This window comes from Marmota flaviventris, chromosome 8 (assembly GCF_047511675.1).
Source record: "Marmota flaviventris isolate mMarFla1 chromosome 8, mMarFla1.hap1, whole genome shotgun sequence".
NCBI lineage: Eukaryota > Metazoa > Chordata > Mammalia > Rodentia > Sciuridae > Marmota > Marmota flaviventris.
This window is the reverse complement of record NC_092505.1, coordinates 24,531,595-24,546,279: the sequence shown is the minus strand read 5'-3', so window position 1 is coordinate 24,546,279 and position 14,685 is coordinate 24,531,595. Positions and strand designations below refer to the sequence as shown.

At 34.8% G+C, this 14,685-nt stretch overlaps 1 pseudogene; it reads right to left on the bottom strand.

The window, feature by feature from the left end:
• Window positions 1-6,828: 6,828 nt before the first annotated feature.
• LOC114087801 (low molecular weight phosphotyrosine protein phosphatase pseudogene) lies at window positions 6,829-12,448 on the bottom strand (annotated as a pseudogene).
• Window positions 12,449-14,685: the final 2,237 nt, after the last annotated feature.

Genomic DNA, 14,685 nt, shown 5'->3' with positions numbered 1-14,685 from the left:
GATTAAAAATATATAAAGTGTGAAGTGAGATTCACTATTACTTGGCTGAGTTGTATTTCTCAGCAACAGAATCTCTACTCTGTGATCTTCTAGGGTCCCAATCACTTTCTAGCTCTTCTTAGAGAAAGAGGGTGCCAGGGGTAGCACTCATATTAGGAACAAGTGTACAATCTTACGATAAATGTCTAGTGTCTACTTTGACAACTGTAACACTAATTGCCACCTATATAGGAATAGCGGGGTCAGCATTTAATATCAGTACCAATAATATAGAACTGTGAACTAGATCAGACATTAAACTACAGGTATTCATTGTATTAATAATCACAACAACATGAATGAGTAGGAATTACATAAACTACATAATACTATCAGATAGTGGGATTATGATTCCTTAAGTGAAGAAAAAAATGGGGTAGGAAGGAAAGAGAAATTTTGAAATATTTAAAAAGTGAACAGAGAAGAGGCAAGAGATAAGTAGTATGTGATGGCTATAAAGCAGAATGAATAAAAAAAGAACTAAAATTAAGTTTTAAATAAACAAGAAAGGAAAGGGGAACAGAAAACTTGTTAGTAAATAAAGAGAGTGAAGAAGGGGCAATAAAAGGGGAAAAAAGGTAAAAACAAGCAAATGTAAGATCAAAATAACTCAAGCCCACATATAATTATACCACATCTAAGTCAAACCAAGACTAAATAATAAATAGCTGAAGAAGAAAGCAATTAAAATGAAAGTAAAATTATATGGATATACATATTTTTCAACTAATCTGCACAGTGAGATCACACACAGAGAATCTTACAGAATGGGGAAAAAAGTAAAAAATAATCAAATGTAATGAAATGATATTTGAAAATTTTTTAATTTAAATTTAAAAATAAAGTGTAAAAAATGGAGAATAGGACTATGAAAAGAAAGAGAAAAAAACACTCTTAGTGAGAAATAAAGGGCTTGTTTCCACTGAGGTGGCTAAAACTGCAGACAAGGATTGGTTTTAATTGTTTATACTTTTGCTTTGGGGCTCAGTAACCCTTGGGTCAAGGGTTGAAGGTTTTTTAAGTCCATCATCTTTTTGTTCCTCACCTAATACCAGTCATTATAGCTAGGAGCTAAAGAAGTTGATTTTAATAACTCTCTACACAGAGTCTAAACCTCTACATGCCTCGCAGTCACTTCTTTAGATATGAATTACCCAAGATCATCCCTGAAGTGCAGATGTTCCTGTCTGCCTATTATTGACATCTTCCCTGTACAGCTTATGGGGCACCAGCAATAACAGAAGTTCTCTCTCCTTTTATCCAGAGCCTGGATGCCCTAGGCACAATTCTCTTTGCCCCTATTATAGTCACACTGGTCCAAGCACATTCTGGGACCCACATTGGAAATCTGCTTGGTCCAGCTAGCAACTTCCTTTATAAATTCCTGATCTGCCTCTGCTCCCAACAGCACAGTTATTATAAATGGTTCCTATGCCAGTAACCTTGGTTCCCATATCCATCCATGGCTGAGTGCTTTTGGTTGCTTTTTGCTCGCCTACTTACCCCCACCACCAGCTCTGGGCCCATTAAGATCAGCCTCGTCTTTATTCCACAAGTTCCCCCAAGCCAATTCCCCCCCCTCCCGCTATACTGTCCTCTCTCTTTCTTCCTGCTCTCCTATCCTCAGCCCTGCTGCTGCCAGCCAAACTGGAATGTCTCTAACATATTATTTCTTATATTATGTTCAAAGTTTCAAACTTTCTGGATCTCTATGGTTTCTTTTACTATCCAGTACTGAACTTTAGTAGTTCCCTTGGTTACCCATCTTGCTGAGGACCAATCTTCCTGCTTTTTATACCTGGTGCAAAAGAACTTCTGGGAAGTGCATCTTTCCTCTAATCTGTCATCTTCCCTCCAAATACACATGTATACTTGTTTTTAATTTGAGCCTTACAGCGATTCCATGAATCAGGTTCAAATTTCCTTTGTAACCATGATAAGCATATTTCCAAAAACCCATATGGGAACTACATCCCATATGTTCCTAGTGGCCACAGTCTAGGCAGTGCTTCCTTGCCCGGCATAGCCCTGAAGCAAGAGCACAGGACCCTCTGGGTTTTCCAACACATGAACTTTTAAGGAACACATTCAAGTCATAGCAGCAACCATTTTAGAAAAACAGTTTGCTATATTCTCAAAAAGTTCAACAGGGTTAACATTGGACCTAGGAAATTCTCCTTCTACATTCATAACCAAGTGAACTGAAAATGTATGTCCACATGTAAACTTGCACAAAAATGTCATAGCAGAATAATTCATAACAGCAAAAAGGTAAATAATCCAAATGTCCATGAACTGATGAATGTATTAAAAATTAAAAATGTGGATTAAATTAAAAATGTGGCATACCCACATTTCTCTATATAATGGACTACTATTCAGCAATCAAAACAAGTGACATAAAAACAAGTGACATGACATGCTGCAATATGCATGATCTTGAAAACTTGATGCTAATTGAAAGAAGCCAGATACTGTATGACTGCATTATATAAAATGTACAGAGTATGCAATTGATAAAAACAGAAGGTAGTTCCCAGGACCTGGGAGGTAGAGGAGAATAGAGAGAACTGTTAATGGGCAGGAGCTTTTTCTTTTGAGTGATGACAGTATTCTAAAATTAGATAGTGATGATGGTTGCACAACTCTGGGAATATACACTTTTAAGGGTGAATTAATGTGTGAATTTTACTTCAATATGATATTATTTAAATTGTTAATAGGTAAATAAATACAGCTTAATTCCCCCAAATTAAATTCCCCAAATCCAAAGTCATCAGTTAGAAAGCAAAGAAGCTGGGGAATACACTTAGTCTTGTCAGTCCCAGTTTAATATTCATATTATTGTTCTGTAACCATCTTTAGGTAGGAAATTGGAAAAGATCAATAGTAAGATGTACTCTGTCCCTAAAATCTCTCCATTCTATGATTTAATGCAGAAAGATTGTGTATGTTTAGACCTTATTAATATAAAACTAAGCGTATATTGTGAAGAACAGACCTCAGTGACTTTTATTCAAAATCAGAATTAAGAACTAACTCTCTAAATATACATTGTGAGAACATGCTTCTAGACAAGTCGTTCTCAGAAACCATTCCATTTTAAAAAATAAATAAATTCCCACCTATTATATGAGATTATTATATGGTTATTAGTGACTCAGTTCCTCTCTACTTAGTCCCAGTTAGATGGAGATATGGAACTTGAATGTAGGTTTTGTAATTCATGGACCATCATCTACTGTCCTTAGAAAAAGTAGTCCCACCTTCTTTAACAATACAAAGTGTACAAATTATAGGTAAAGTCTATATGAGGAGGTTTACTCTTCTTGACCCCTTCCTTAAGTTACTCAGAGTCAATCCCAGCACTATGCAATGTGTTTTGTAGTTTGTCTCAGTTCATTCCTTCGATTTAGTAATATGGAGGTAGGTAGACTACCCCGAAGATGCTCTTGAGAAGACAGCAAAGGTCACTGGACAAGGTCCTTTCCCCAGAAACCAAGAACTCCACCTCAAAAGAATATAGTTTCCCCACTATTATTCCCTCTTTCTTGTTTATTTGTTCCTTTTTGCTGCTTTTAAACCCCATTCTATTTCCTCCTTGCTTGCTTCTATCTCTCTGCTCAAATATGCAGCAGAAAAGATGGGACTAAGTCAGAGAGTTGAAGATTGAATGTTCTGTCCCCTTTGTGAAGACCCTCATTCTCCCAACGCAAAATACATGTACAAGCTGCAGCCAATTTCCTGTTTTCTATTATCTTTGTTCCCATTTGATGTCTCAGCATCTTGTGTATAGATGACAATAAAATAGACATACATTCTCTCACAATTTCTCATGAAGTAAAAATTCAGCAATAGGAGTGGGGAGGACTGACATTCTAATCCTCTATTATATAGTAGCATTTTGGTTTTTATTTTAAAATAAATGCAATTTGGAAAAGCAATGTGTTTTATCGTGTCAAATTCTTATGAAAGTGTTTGAGTTGGAGTTCATCCGAAATCTATAACTCACCATGTGATGCATAATTTTGCTGTCATACAGTTGCAAATTTTGACACTTATTTTGCCAGAAAACACAGGTATGAATATGAAAGAGGCCCCCTCTGAGATTTATTGGCTTAGTGTCCCATTAATTCCTCCGTCTTTCATTGTCAAACTCAACTATCCATTATTTACAAAGCACATTTTTTTGCCCTTTGTTTCTGTTCAGATTTGCTTAAAATCATCAGTTGAAAGATCCAATTTAAGCTAAGTTATTTATTCTTAGTTTTCAATTTATTCTAATCCTTTAACATTAAATGCCATAAACTGTCCTGGATTAAAAAAATCATATCAAAAATGCATGGAAACAATTTTTAAATCCCCTTAAAATGGCTGGAGTTATAGATACAAGCAGTGAAACTTTTTCTTGCTATTCTAGTTTTACATAAAAATGTATGCCCTTCATTCTTTTCTGTCTCAAAATTCTTTGTTTCAAGTAGATAAATTCGTTATTGAAAACAAAACACTTTTTAAACTGAAGAAATATTAAAATTTAAGTAGTCCTAAAATTCAGCACTTTCTGGGTTAAATCAGTGCACTACTTCAGTATCTGCAATTCAAATAAGTCCTCTGAGAAATTGGCCTCCATAACCAGTGACGTGCTGCTGAACTGAACAGATCTCCAAAATATCCTAACAGATTTCTTTCTTTCATTGTAGAATTATTTCCATCTGGTGCTTAGATATTAAACCTGGAATATGTAAAGGCTCTCCCCTCTCACCCTGTTTGACTTCCAAATGCTGGCAAATAATTTGCATTGTCAATGAATTGAGGATTAGAATTTTTAATTTAACTGTGTTCTTGTAAGACGCAAAATTTAAAGTGACAGATATTTAAAATACTGGATTTTTCTTTTGATTTTAAGAAATGGAGACTTGAAATGTTTGTTGTTTGTAGAGAATCTTACAAACAATCCTCTTGTACTTGAAAAGAAGAAAACATGTCTCATTTTTTCCCCAAGTTTAAGATGTTAAAGTATGAATGTATGAAGAGTATTATAGGCCAGCTTGTATCAAAATGTAAACATCTAAAGATACTTGGATACATAGATAGGTACATAGGTACTTAGATGTATTCAAGTAGAAGTTTCCAAGACCTTAGGTCCTTGAGAGTGATTTCTTCATGAAAATTTTAAGGTTCCTTCACAGTAACAGTAAAAAATGTCTGACTTTTAAGACTGGCAACATTTTTCACAGTATCTTGACTGGAGAGCACAGAATTACTTCTAAGAAACATAATTGCTCCCAGAAGTATTTAAACCACTAAGGAAATGTTTATATGAAATAAACAGGAGTCCCAAAGAGTGAATCAACCAATTCTATGCACATGGCAGTGTAGAAGCTTGGGAGCGTGCACACAGAGAACAAGAAAAGAACCATGTGACCATGTGCAGGACACATTAATCGCTGTGTTTCATTTCTTTCTTCTTGTCATTACTCTTACAACCTCCTCCCATCCTTCTTCCACCCAGCAATGGACAACAGCACGTGGCTTCTGGAGCGAATCGCCATCCAATCCTCTTCTCCAAGTCCTCACACTGAAGCCCGACCCCTCCATCAGTCTTTTCTTTCAGATGTCCCCTCAGACTTTCTTCACATTGTCTCTTACTTAATTGCTTCCTTTGATCTCTTTGAGGGGATCTGCCTTGATCTTCTGGAATATTTTCTGATGCTCTGAAGCACAATTGTATACTCTTCATTTCATGGCAAGCTGAAAAAATGACTGTAAGTTCCTACACAGGATATGGACCTGCCCCCCATCTTTCAGTGTGCTCACATTTAACTTTTTTTTAATATATCAGTTGTATTTTTATAACTCCCCAACTTATTTTGAAAGTGATCTTTTTTTTCTGGTGTATTACCATATGAATTTGAGATTGCCTTAAAATTTGCCTATAATTTTATTAAAAGCTAATGAAAGACTACTTGTTAACAGATCAATATTTAAGCCCACCAACATTATAGAACATTTTCCAAGTTTTTAAATTGTTTTTTCACACTTGATCCAATTTATAGTTGATATTTGGGTTACATGTACAGATAAAACAGACTTATCTCTCAAAAGAACTTAAGATAAACTGTAAAGAAATATCTTTCTTTCTGGATACAATTAAAATTTTAGAGGCAAAGTAGTTCAAATGGGAGGAAATAAGCTAATCTCCTCATGATATAACTAGAAAAAAAGTATCAAAAGAGCTAAAGAGTAATTCCACCAATCTTTCTCTCTTTCTTAGCTTTTTAATATACAAGTGCACATTATAAGTGTATATGAGTTAAAAACATTTCCACTATAGACAGAAAGCTGCTGTGGACAGGCTATTCTGACTCCCAAGAGGCCAGGGCCAGAAAGAGGTGCACAGGCAAGCCGAGGTACCTGTCTAGGGTTGGCTCACACTAATTAGTTGGAGATAGACCACGTACCCCAGTCTCATTAGGCTCAGAGGCTGACCTGCCTTCAGGTCATTTTTACTTCCCTGTGTTACTTCCCTGTGTCTATTTCATTGTTTTAGTTTTACTTGTTCCTCTGTTTGTAAGTAGGGGAAAGTTCAACAAGTCTAAAAGTGCTTACTATGCCATCCCAAACTAAATCAAACATTTTTATTTGTTTTACTATTTATTTGTAAATACAATGAATTTTCACCTTAATATTTAAGATAAGAATAGGTGGGGTCTGGGGCTCAGAAATGACATCACACCCCAACACAGGATGACAGAGGCAGAGTTCTGATGGGGAGAAGGTGGAGAATGGTCAACCGCAGGGGACCTTCTCCAGGAAGGCTCTGCAGCACCTGCCACATCCCTGGTACACCATCTCAAAGTCAGAGTCATTCATGATGGGGATCTTCAATGAGTTGTTTTGTAGATCATAGCTCCCAAGTAGTTCAATTTTAACTTTGCAGTTTTTAACTTGATTACTTGTTCTATTAAAATCTCAGATTGCCTTCTTCCGTACACAGCCCATAGTCAAATGTGGTTAAGTCTCTGGTAAACCTGTCTTCCCTTATGGCTGTGTTGATGCCGTGATTTCTTAGATTGCTCACAGCTCTTGGGCCCCAGGCCAGGCCAATGTTCCAATCCAAAGCAGTGGTGCAGTCAATGGCCCAGTTATCTGAAACATGTTGATCAGTGGCAAGATTTCTGGAAACTGCTTCTGCAAGGAGTGACTGGCAAATGTCACTCAGACACAGAAACAAACACCCTCTTGGGCACTCACTAGGTCATCTTCAAGCACAAACACCCTCACCTAGTGCATCCTGATGTAGCACGTGTGCACTGCCAGCTCCTACATTTAATTGAAAATAAAACACTTTAAGGAGTCTTACAGGAAAGGATCCACACAACCTTGGTAAGGATAGTTAAGAATGCACAGCTATTATTACATGTTAATCAAAAGAAAATTTTAAGTGTTTAAGGAAATGGAAGTGTTTACCACTGATTTGGTCATCATATACTGTTTACGTGTATTGAATTATCATACTGTATTGTCAAATTGCACAATTAAAATAATAATTTAGTAGGGCATGATAGTGGATACGTGTAATCCCTGAAACATGGGAGGCTGAGGCAGAAGGATCACAAGTTTTAAACCAGGCTCAGCAAGTAACTTAGTGAGGTTCTAAGCAACTTAGGGAGACCCTGTTTCAAAATAAAAATGGCTGGGGATGTGACTGAGTGGTTAAGCATCCTTGGGTTCAATCTTCAGTACAAAAAAAAAATCAGTTATTAAAAGGAAAGTCTTGATGTTCATAAACATTTGAATAATTCTCATAAACATTTGTGGGAATCTTTTAAAGTGTCTCAGTACAAGTGAATCTCTGCAGGACCTAGCATCTAAATCCAAAGGTCTCCATACAAGATTGGTTAAAATGAGTGAGGATTTTCTATAAAACTTTGGTTGTCATAGAGTGGACTTTTATGCTTCCCTGCCATATGAAATGCTACAGTACAAATTTGGAACTAGATTAATCTTGTAGAACATTCTAAAAATAGTGTATGTACTTTAATCTAAATTCTAAGATGGACCAAATAACACTTACTGCAGTTTGGAACTATGACTATTGTAAAACATTGCAAGTGCTGTAGCTAAAGCAGCAAACAAAAAACACATGCTAAGAAGTGACTGATGTAGCTGTTTTGTATCTTTCATCCCTCCAGAAAGTAGAAAAAAGAAATTTTAATTTCATATTTAATTTAAAAGTTGCAGTTTCTTTTCTGTCTCTTTTTTTCCTGCATCTCCCCCATTTGGTCTCTGCTTCATTCCCTCCACCCCTTAAATTTTCTTCATTTGCAGAACAGTGGCACAGATTCAGAGAAGAGGTGGAGTCTGATACTTTGGGTGGTCTTAGTAAAGTTTAGTCTCTGGCTAACCTCTCCTTAGATGGGAAAATAGCCAAGAATTTGCAGTATTAGGGAGAGTCTCCTTGAAAAACTGTATATGTATGTCTGGGTGCATGTCAACATGTTTGTTCTGATTTAAAAAAAAAAAAAAAAACTAGAACAACAGCTTGTCCACCAAAGCAACAACTATTTCTCTCAAACTTAACATACATCCTTATGTGAGTAAGTTATAATTCTAGTTTGGTTTCAGTTTATTATTTGACATCTCCATCTAGCTTAGCCAGGAAACTCATGGCAGTACTCAAAAAATTAATCTACCCCACATTTATTATTGTAATTATTATGATTCCTTACTCTCACAAAGTTCCACTTAACAAGTGCTCAAGAAAAGATAGTAATTGCTTTTTTGTATCTAAATCTAATTTTAGGAAGCATACATAAAATCTCTCGCACAGCTTCTCCTTTATTATAAAATTACAGTAGAAATCAGAATCATTTTGAAAGATCTATTACTTTTTTAATTAAAGAGAGAAATAAAACCTTTTTTCTATAAGTAGACTCACGAAAAATATAGGAGTTATTGTTTGTACACGGCAAAAGCTAGTAAAAATATCCAAAAAAGATGCCAATATCATTTCAGTGAAAATAGCCAAACAGCTGCCAGAAGACAAAGTAGTAAATCCATTGAAGCTCACTGCTGCATGTGTGGAACTTTCCAAATAAAACCCTGCATCAAAGAAAAGTTTGAACACTTCTATGAAATCAAACAAAACTAAACTAAATTTGATGCAATTTTTAAGAGTTACAAATTTCACTGTTACAATCTCTCCAGTTCTGAAGAGCAACCTTACTGTGTTCTGTTGCAGTTGGGTTTGAAGTGAGAAAAGGAATATTCCAAATGGAGGATTTGCAATACGTTATTGGGGTTCCTTTTTTTAAGCTGTTTTCCCGCCAAAGAATGCCAAAACTTTGCAAACTTTATCAGACTGGCACTTGAAAAGGTAAGCAACACTACAAAAAAATAATGCTGAGAACATTTCACCAGGTTAGCACAAATGGATAAGGCTTGTCTTTAAAATAAAAAAATTCTAAGAAAACTGACTTACAAAAAGGGAAAGCATTTCAAGTTTGCTTTAGAAAGGTCATTGGTAGAAATCCACTCTATATAAATTAGTTTATCTGTCCTGGAACAAAACAGGACAAAAGTAATTAAGAATTTGAGCTATCAAAGGAATAAGTCCAGGCATTACAAATTAATGTTTAAAGATTAAATTCAATATTTTCCTTATATTTTGAGTGTTTTAGTAAGTTATAGAACCCTATAAACCAAATCATCTTCATAGTAATAATGAACAAAAAATTTCCCAAATAATCAATTTTCTTTTAATGTACTTCCATTTTAACAGAACGTAACTTTTTCTTCAGAAATTAAAAAGCCTAATTTCAAAGATGATGCCATTTTTTACTTTGAAATGAGAAAGACATAAAGCTAGAATATCCCCACTCTTGCATGGCCTGCAGAGACCTGGGTCTTTCAGACTCTGACATTGCTATGCACTGTGCCCAAACTCACTGATCACAGACAAAGAAGCTACAGGGAGACCCTACTACATCATCCAGTTGGAAATAAAATTGTCTTTGCAAAAAAACCAATACCCCAGGATATCTTCAGAAGAAAGCCACTTACTAAGAAGGCCATCACATAAAAGTGGTAGAGATGACTGATCCATCAGATGTGCAAATCTGAATTTAGGAACACAAGAAATATGAACAAGAGGTGGTATGACACTTTCAAGAGATCATAACTCTCTAGTAATAGATTCCAGAAAAATCAAAATTAATGAAATGCTTCACAGAGTATTCATATAATGATTTTCTAAAATCTTAATAAGATCCAGGAGGACATAAATGAAAAGTTAAATAAAATTATGAATAAAATGCAGGTATGGATGCAAAATTCAACAAATAAAAAAGAATCAAACAGAAATCTTGGAAGTGAAGATAAGTGAAATTTAAAAATTCTGTTGAAAGCCTCAACAGCAGACAAGATTGACTGAAGAAAGACTGAATTTGAAGAAAGGTCTTTTGAAATTTCCCATTCAGGCAAGAGAAAACATTTAAAAAAATGTAATGTAAATTCTTAAACTCTGAAACTACTAGGAGAAAACATAGGAAAGACTTCAGGATATGGGTACAGACAAATGTAGTTTTCTGAATATAATCCCCCAAATACAGGAAACAAAAAGCAAAAATTGAAAGATGTGATTTTATGAAACTAAAAAGTTTCTGGAAAACAAAGGAAACAATTTTGTGAAGAGCTACAACGTACATAATTAGAGAAAATGTATACCAGCTATTCATCTCACAGAGGGTTAATATCCAGAATATGTAAAGAATTCAAAACACTTAATGAATAAATAAATAATAAAATTTTAAAAGGGACAATTATATGAATAGAAAAAAGACGTACAAATGGCCAATAGGTACATTAAAAAATGTTTAACATTACCAATCATCAGATAAATCCAATTCTAAGCCACAGTGAGATACTACCTCTCCCCAGTAAGAATGGCTATTACCAAAAAGCAAAATATAACAAGTACTGATCAGGATTTAGAGAAAAGGGAATAGTTGTACTCTGTTGGGAATGTAAAATAGTAAAGCCATTATGGATAAAAAGTATCGAGATGGAAATGTCTCAAAAAATTAAAAAATAGACCTACTATATGATCCAGCAATCCCACTACTAGGCATATAGCCAAAGAAAATGAAATCAGTATGTCAAAGAAACATCTCCACTCTCATGTTCTTTGCTGCAATATTCACAATAGCCAAGAAATGGGAAAAAAAAATCTAAGTATCCATCAACTTATAAACAAATGAAGAAAATGTGGTATATTTACACAGTGGAATGCTTTTTAACCATGAAAAGAAACAAAACTATGTTATTTAAGCAACATGAATGAACTAGAAATGATGATGCTGAGTGAAATAAAATGGGCACAAAAAGACAAATACCACATGCTTTCACTCATTTGTGAACCCTTTAAAGTTGATCTTACTGAATTTGGAGGTGGAATGGTAGTTATCACAGCTCAGGAAAGTAGGGTGGGAAAGAGAGGGAGGGAAGGGTTTATCAATGGGTACTAAGTTAGATAGGAACAAGAAATTCTGGTGTGTTATTGCATAGCAGAATGAATACAAGTAACAAATATCTAGAAGAAAGAATTTAAATTTTTTCCATAAAAATATGACAAATGGTTGAAGCAATAGATGTTTAACCTGATTCAAACATTACACAATATATACATGTATCAAAATATTACAGTGTTACTCTTTAATATGCAAATTTTTTTATTTGGTCTACATCTAACATGTATACAAAAATTAAGTCAAATGAATTATAGAGTTAAGTTTAACATCTATAAGTGCAGGTACCTCTAGGATAAAACATAAAAGAAAATGTAGGAGGCTTAGAGTTAAGCAAAATTTTGTGTATATAAGAACAATCCATAAAAGAACATATCTATGCCTTATTTTATCAAAACAAAAATGTTTGCTCTTAACAGAGATTAAAAAATGAAAATACAGTCTTCATAATGAGATAAATAAACATATATATATATGAATGATAGGAGCAAGAATTCCCAGAATACATAAAGAACTCTAAAACTCAATAATAAAAAATTAAATGTTACAGTTTGGATATGAGATAGCCCCCAAAAGTTCATGTGTGAGACAATGCAAGAAAGTTTAGAGATAAAAGGATTGAGTTATGAGAGCCTTAACCTAATCAGTGCATTAACCACCTGGTAGGGCAACTATAAGCAGGTAGGGTATACCTGGAGGAGCTGAGTCAATGGGAGCATGACTTGGGGGTATATATTTTGTCTGTGGTGAAAGGAGTACCCTCTCCCTCTCTCCCCCCACCATCTCTGCTCCTTGTGCAATGTCCTCAGCCACTTTCCTCCACCACTCTTCCACTATGATGTTGTTTCTCACCTCAGGCCCTGAGAAATGGACTCAGCCATCTATGGACTTAGACCTCTAAGACCATGATCACCAAAAAATCTTGTCCTCCTCTAAAATCGTTCTTGTTAGATCTTTTGGTCATAGCAATGAAAAAGCTGAGTGAAACATCAAACAATTCAATAAAAGGATAAAGACGATTAAATTGTAAAGCCATGCAGCATTTTATAGGGAACACTTTCTGTGATACAAATGAATAATTATGGCAAGAGTTAAGAGGTTATTTACAAGTTTTGTTCTATCTGGAAAATAACTGAGATGTTGATTTCAAACCATTTCCACAAATAGAGACACATATTCACAAGAGTCAATAAAGGAAGATGGTTTCATCCTATGTTTTCTCAGTTTTTTGTACTAATGACAAAAGATAAATATAAAATATTCTTCAATTTCTATACATGTTCTAGGAAGAGATTGGTGATGATTGTCTTCTATTCTTCTTGCTATCTGTGATGGGCAAAATTTGTTCTTCTATTAGAAACAGAAATAAAATCAAAACATCTGAAATACTGCTGATATTTTTTCAGCTGCTAAGTATTCAGTTTGAACATTTCACCTTTAGCCATTTGATATTATTTTATTTCAATTAGCAAGGGAACTACTGCTTTATATAGCTCCAGGTGTAAAAAGGAGTAAAATTCCTCTAGTGATTGAAGCCTCTGCCAGTATTCTGCTAGGAATTTTGAATACACATCTCTTCCTCTCTCCATCTAACTGTGAAATACCTGGGGAAATTATGTCAATTATAAAATGTTCTGTAATACTTAAAATACATCCTAAGTTCTTTTTTTAATTAAAGCTTTACACTCCTAACAAGTTGTATTAGTCATTAAGAGGCTGAAACAGAGGTAAAACCACACACACACACACCAAAAAAAAAACTAAGATCGTGTTGTATGTTTCTGAACTGAAAATACTGTGAAAATGCTTAAGGGAATAAGATAGCATTTATTATTTTTATGTATTTATTTTTTTTTATTTTAATAGGATGCTTTTTTATTTGTTCTAATTAGTTATACATGACAGTAGAATGCACTTGACACATCATACATAAGTGGAATAATGCTTTCTAAAAAGAGAAGAATTTAGATTTCTCTTTACTTTTTTCTGTTTCTACTAGAAATATATTTCTCAGTTACTGCTTCCTATGTTTGCCCAGTAAAGGCAGCTAGAAATGTCCTTCCAACTTAGTCTATGAAAATTATTTATTTATTCAATTGTGTACTACTATATTTCCATCACAATGGTTAATAACAATTGGATATATTGAAATCCAGTTTTGACAGTAAGTTAGCATCAGACTCCACAGGTTTGGGGCTTAGTTTGCCACAAGACTGCTCTTACCTCTAAGGCCAGCTGCAAGACTTAGGGGTACCCAGTTGCCCATAAGTACCTGGAGTACTAATCTAGGCACTAATCCAGGAGTCCCCATTGCCTCCCTCAAGTTCAACGTGTTGCTAGAACCACCCACAGGACTCAGGAAAATACTATTTTTATACTATTCTTTTTGTTTGTTTGAACTGAGGATTGAACCAAAGGGCACTTTACCACTGAGCTACATTCCCAGCCCTTTTTACTTATTTATTTATTTATCTATCTACTTATTTATTTATTTTGAGACAGGGTCTCACTAAGTTGCTAAGGCTGGTCTCAAACTTATAATCTTTCTGTCTCAGCCTCCCAAGTTGCTGGGAAATCCTATTCTTATAACAGTTTTATTATGTATATAATCACCATAAGACAAATGAAGAGACTCTAAATGGCAAGGTCTGGCAGGGAGGCAGAGCTTTTGTGTCATCTCCCACAGTCAGAGGATATCACCTTTCCAGCATATCAATGCGTTCACCAATCAGGAAGCTCCAGTGAGCTTTCAGCATCCTGAGGTTTTATTATGGCTTTATGTACATATGCAATATCTGTTAAATCACTGGCCACATGAATGAACCCAGTCTCCAAATTCTCATTCACCCTAGAGGTCAGGCTGGCTTTTCTGCTGACCTTCATTCTAAAACTGTAAATCGTTTGTCATCAGATGTCCCTATTACTCAAGAAATTCTAAGGGTTTTAGGACTCCATTCAAGGAACTCAGGACAAAGGCCAAATTCTTTATGAGTTTATAGTCTAAATTCTTTATGAGTCTACAGTCTAAATTCTGAGCTTGCAAATAGGGTAGACTCTTAAACCCTTCATGGTTTTTGACAACCTGTTATGTTAGAAAATAGAACTAAAGTCTTTTACA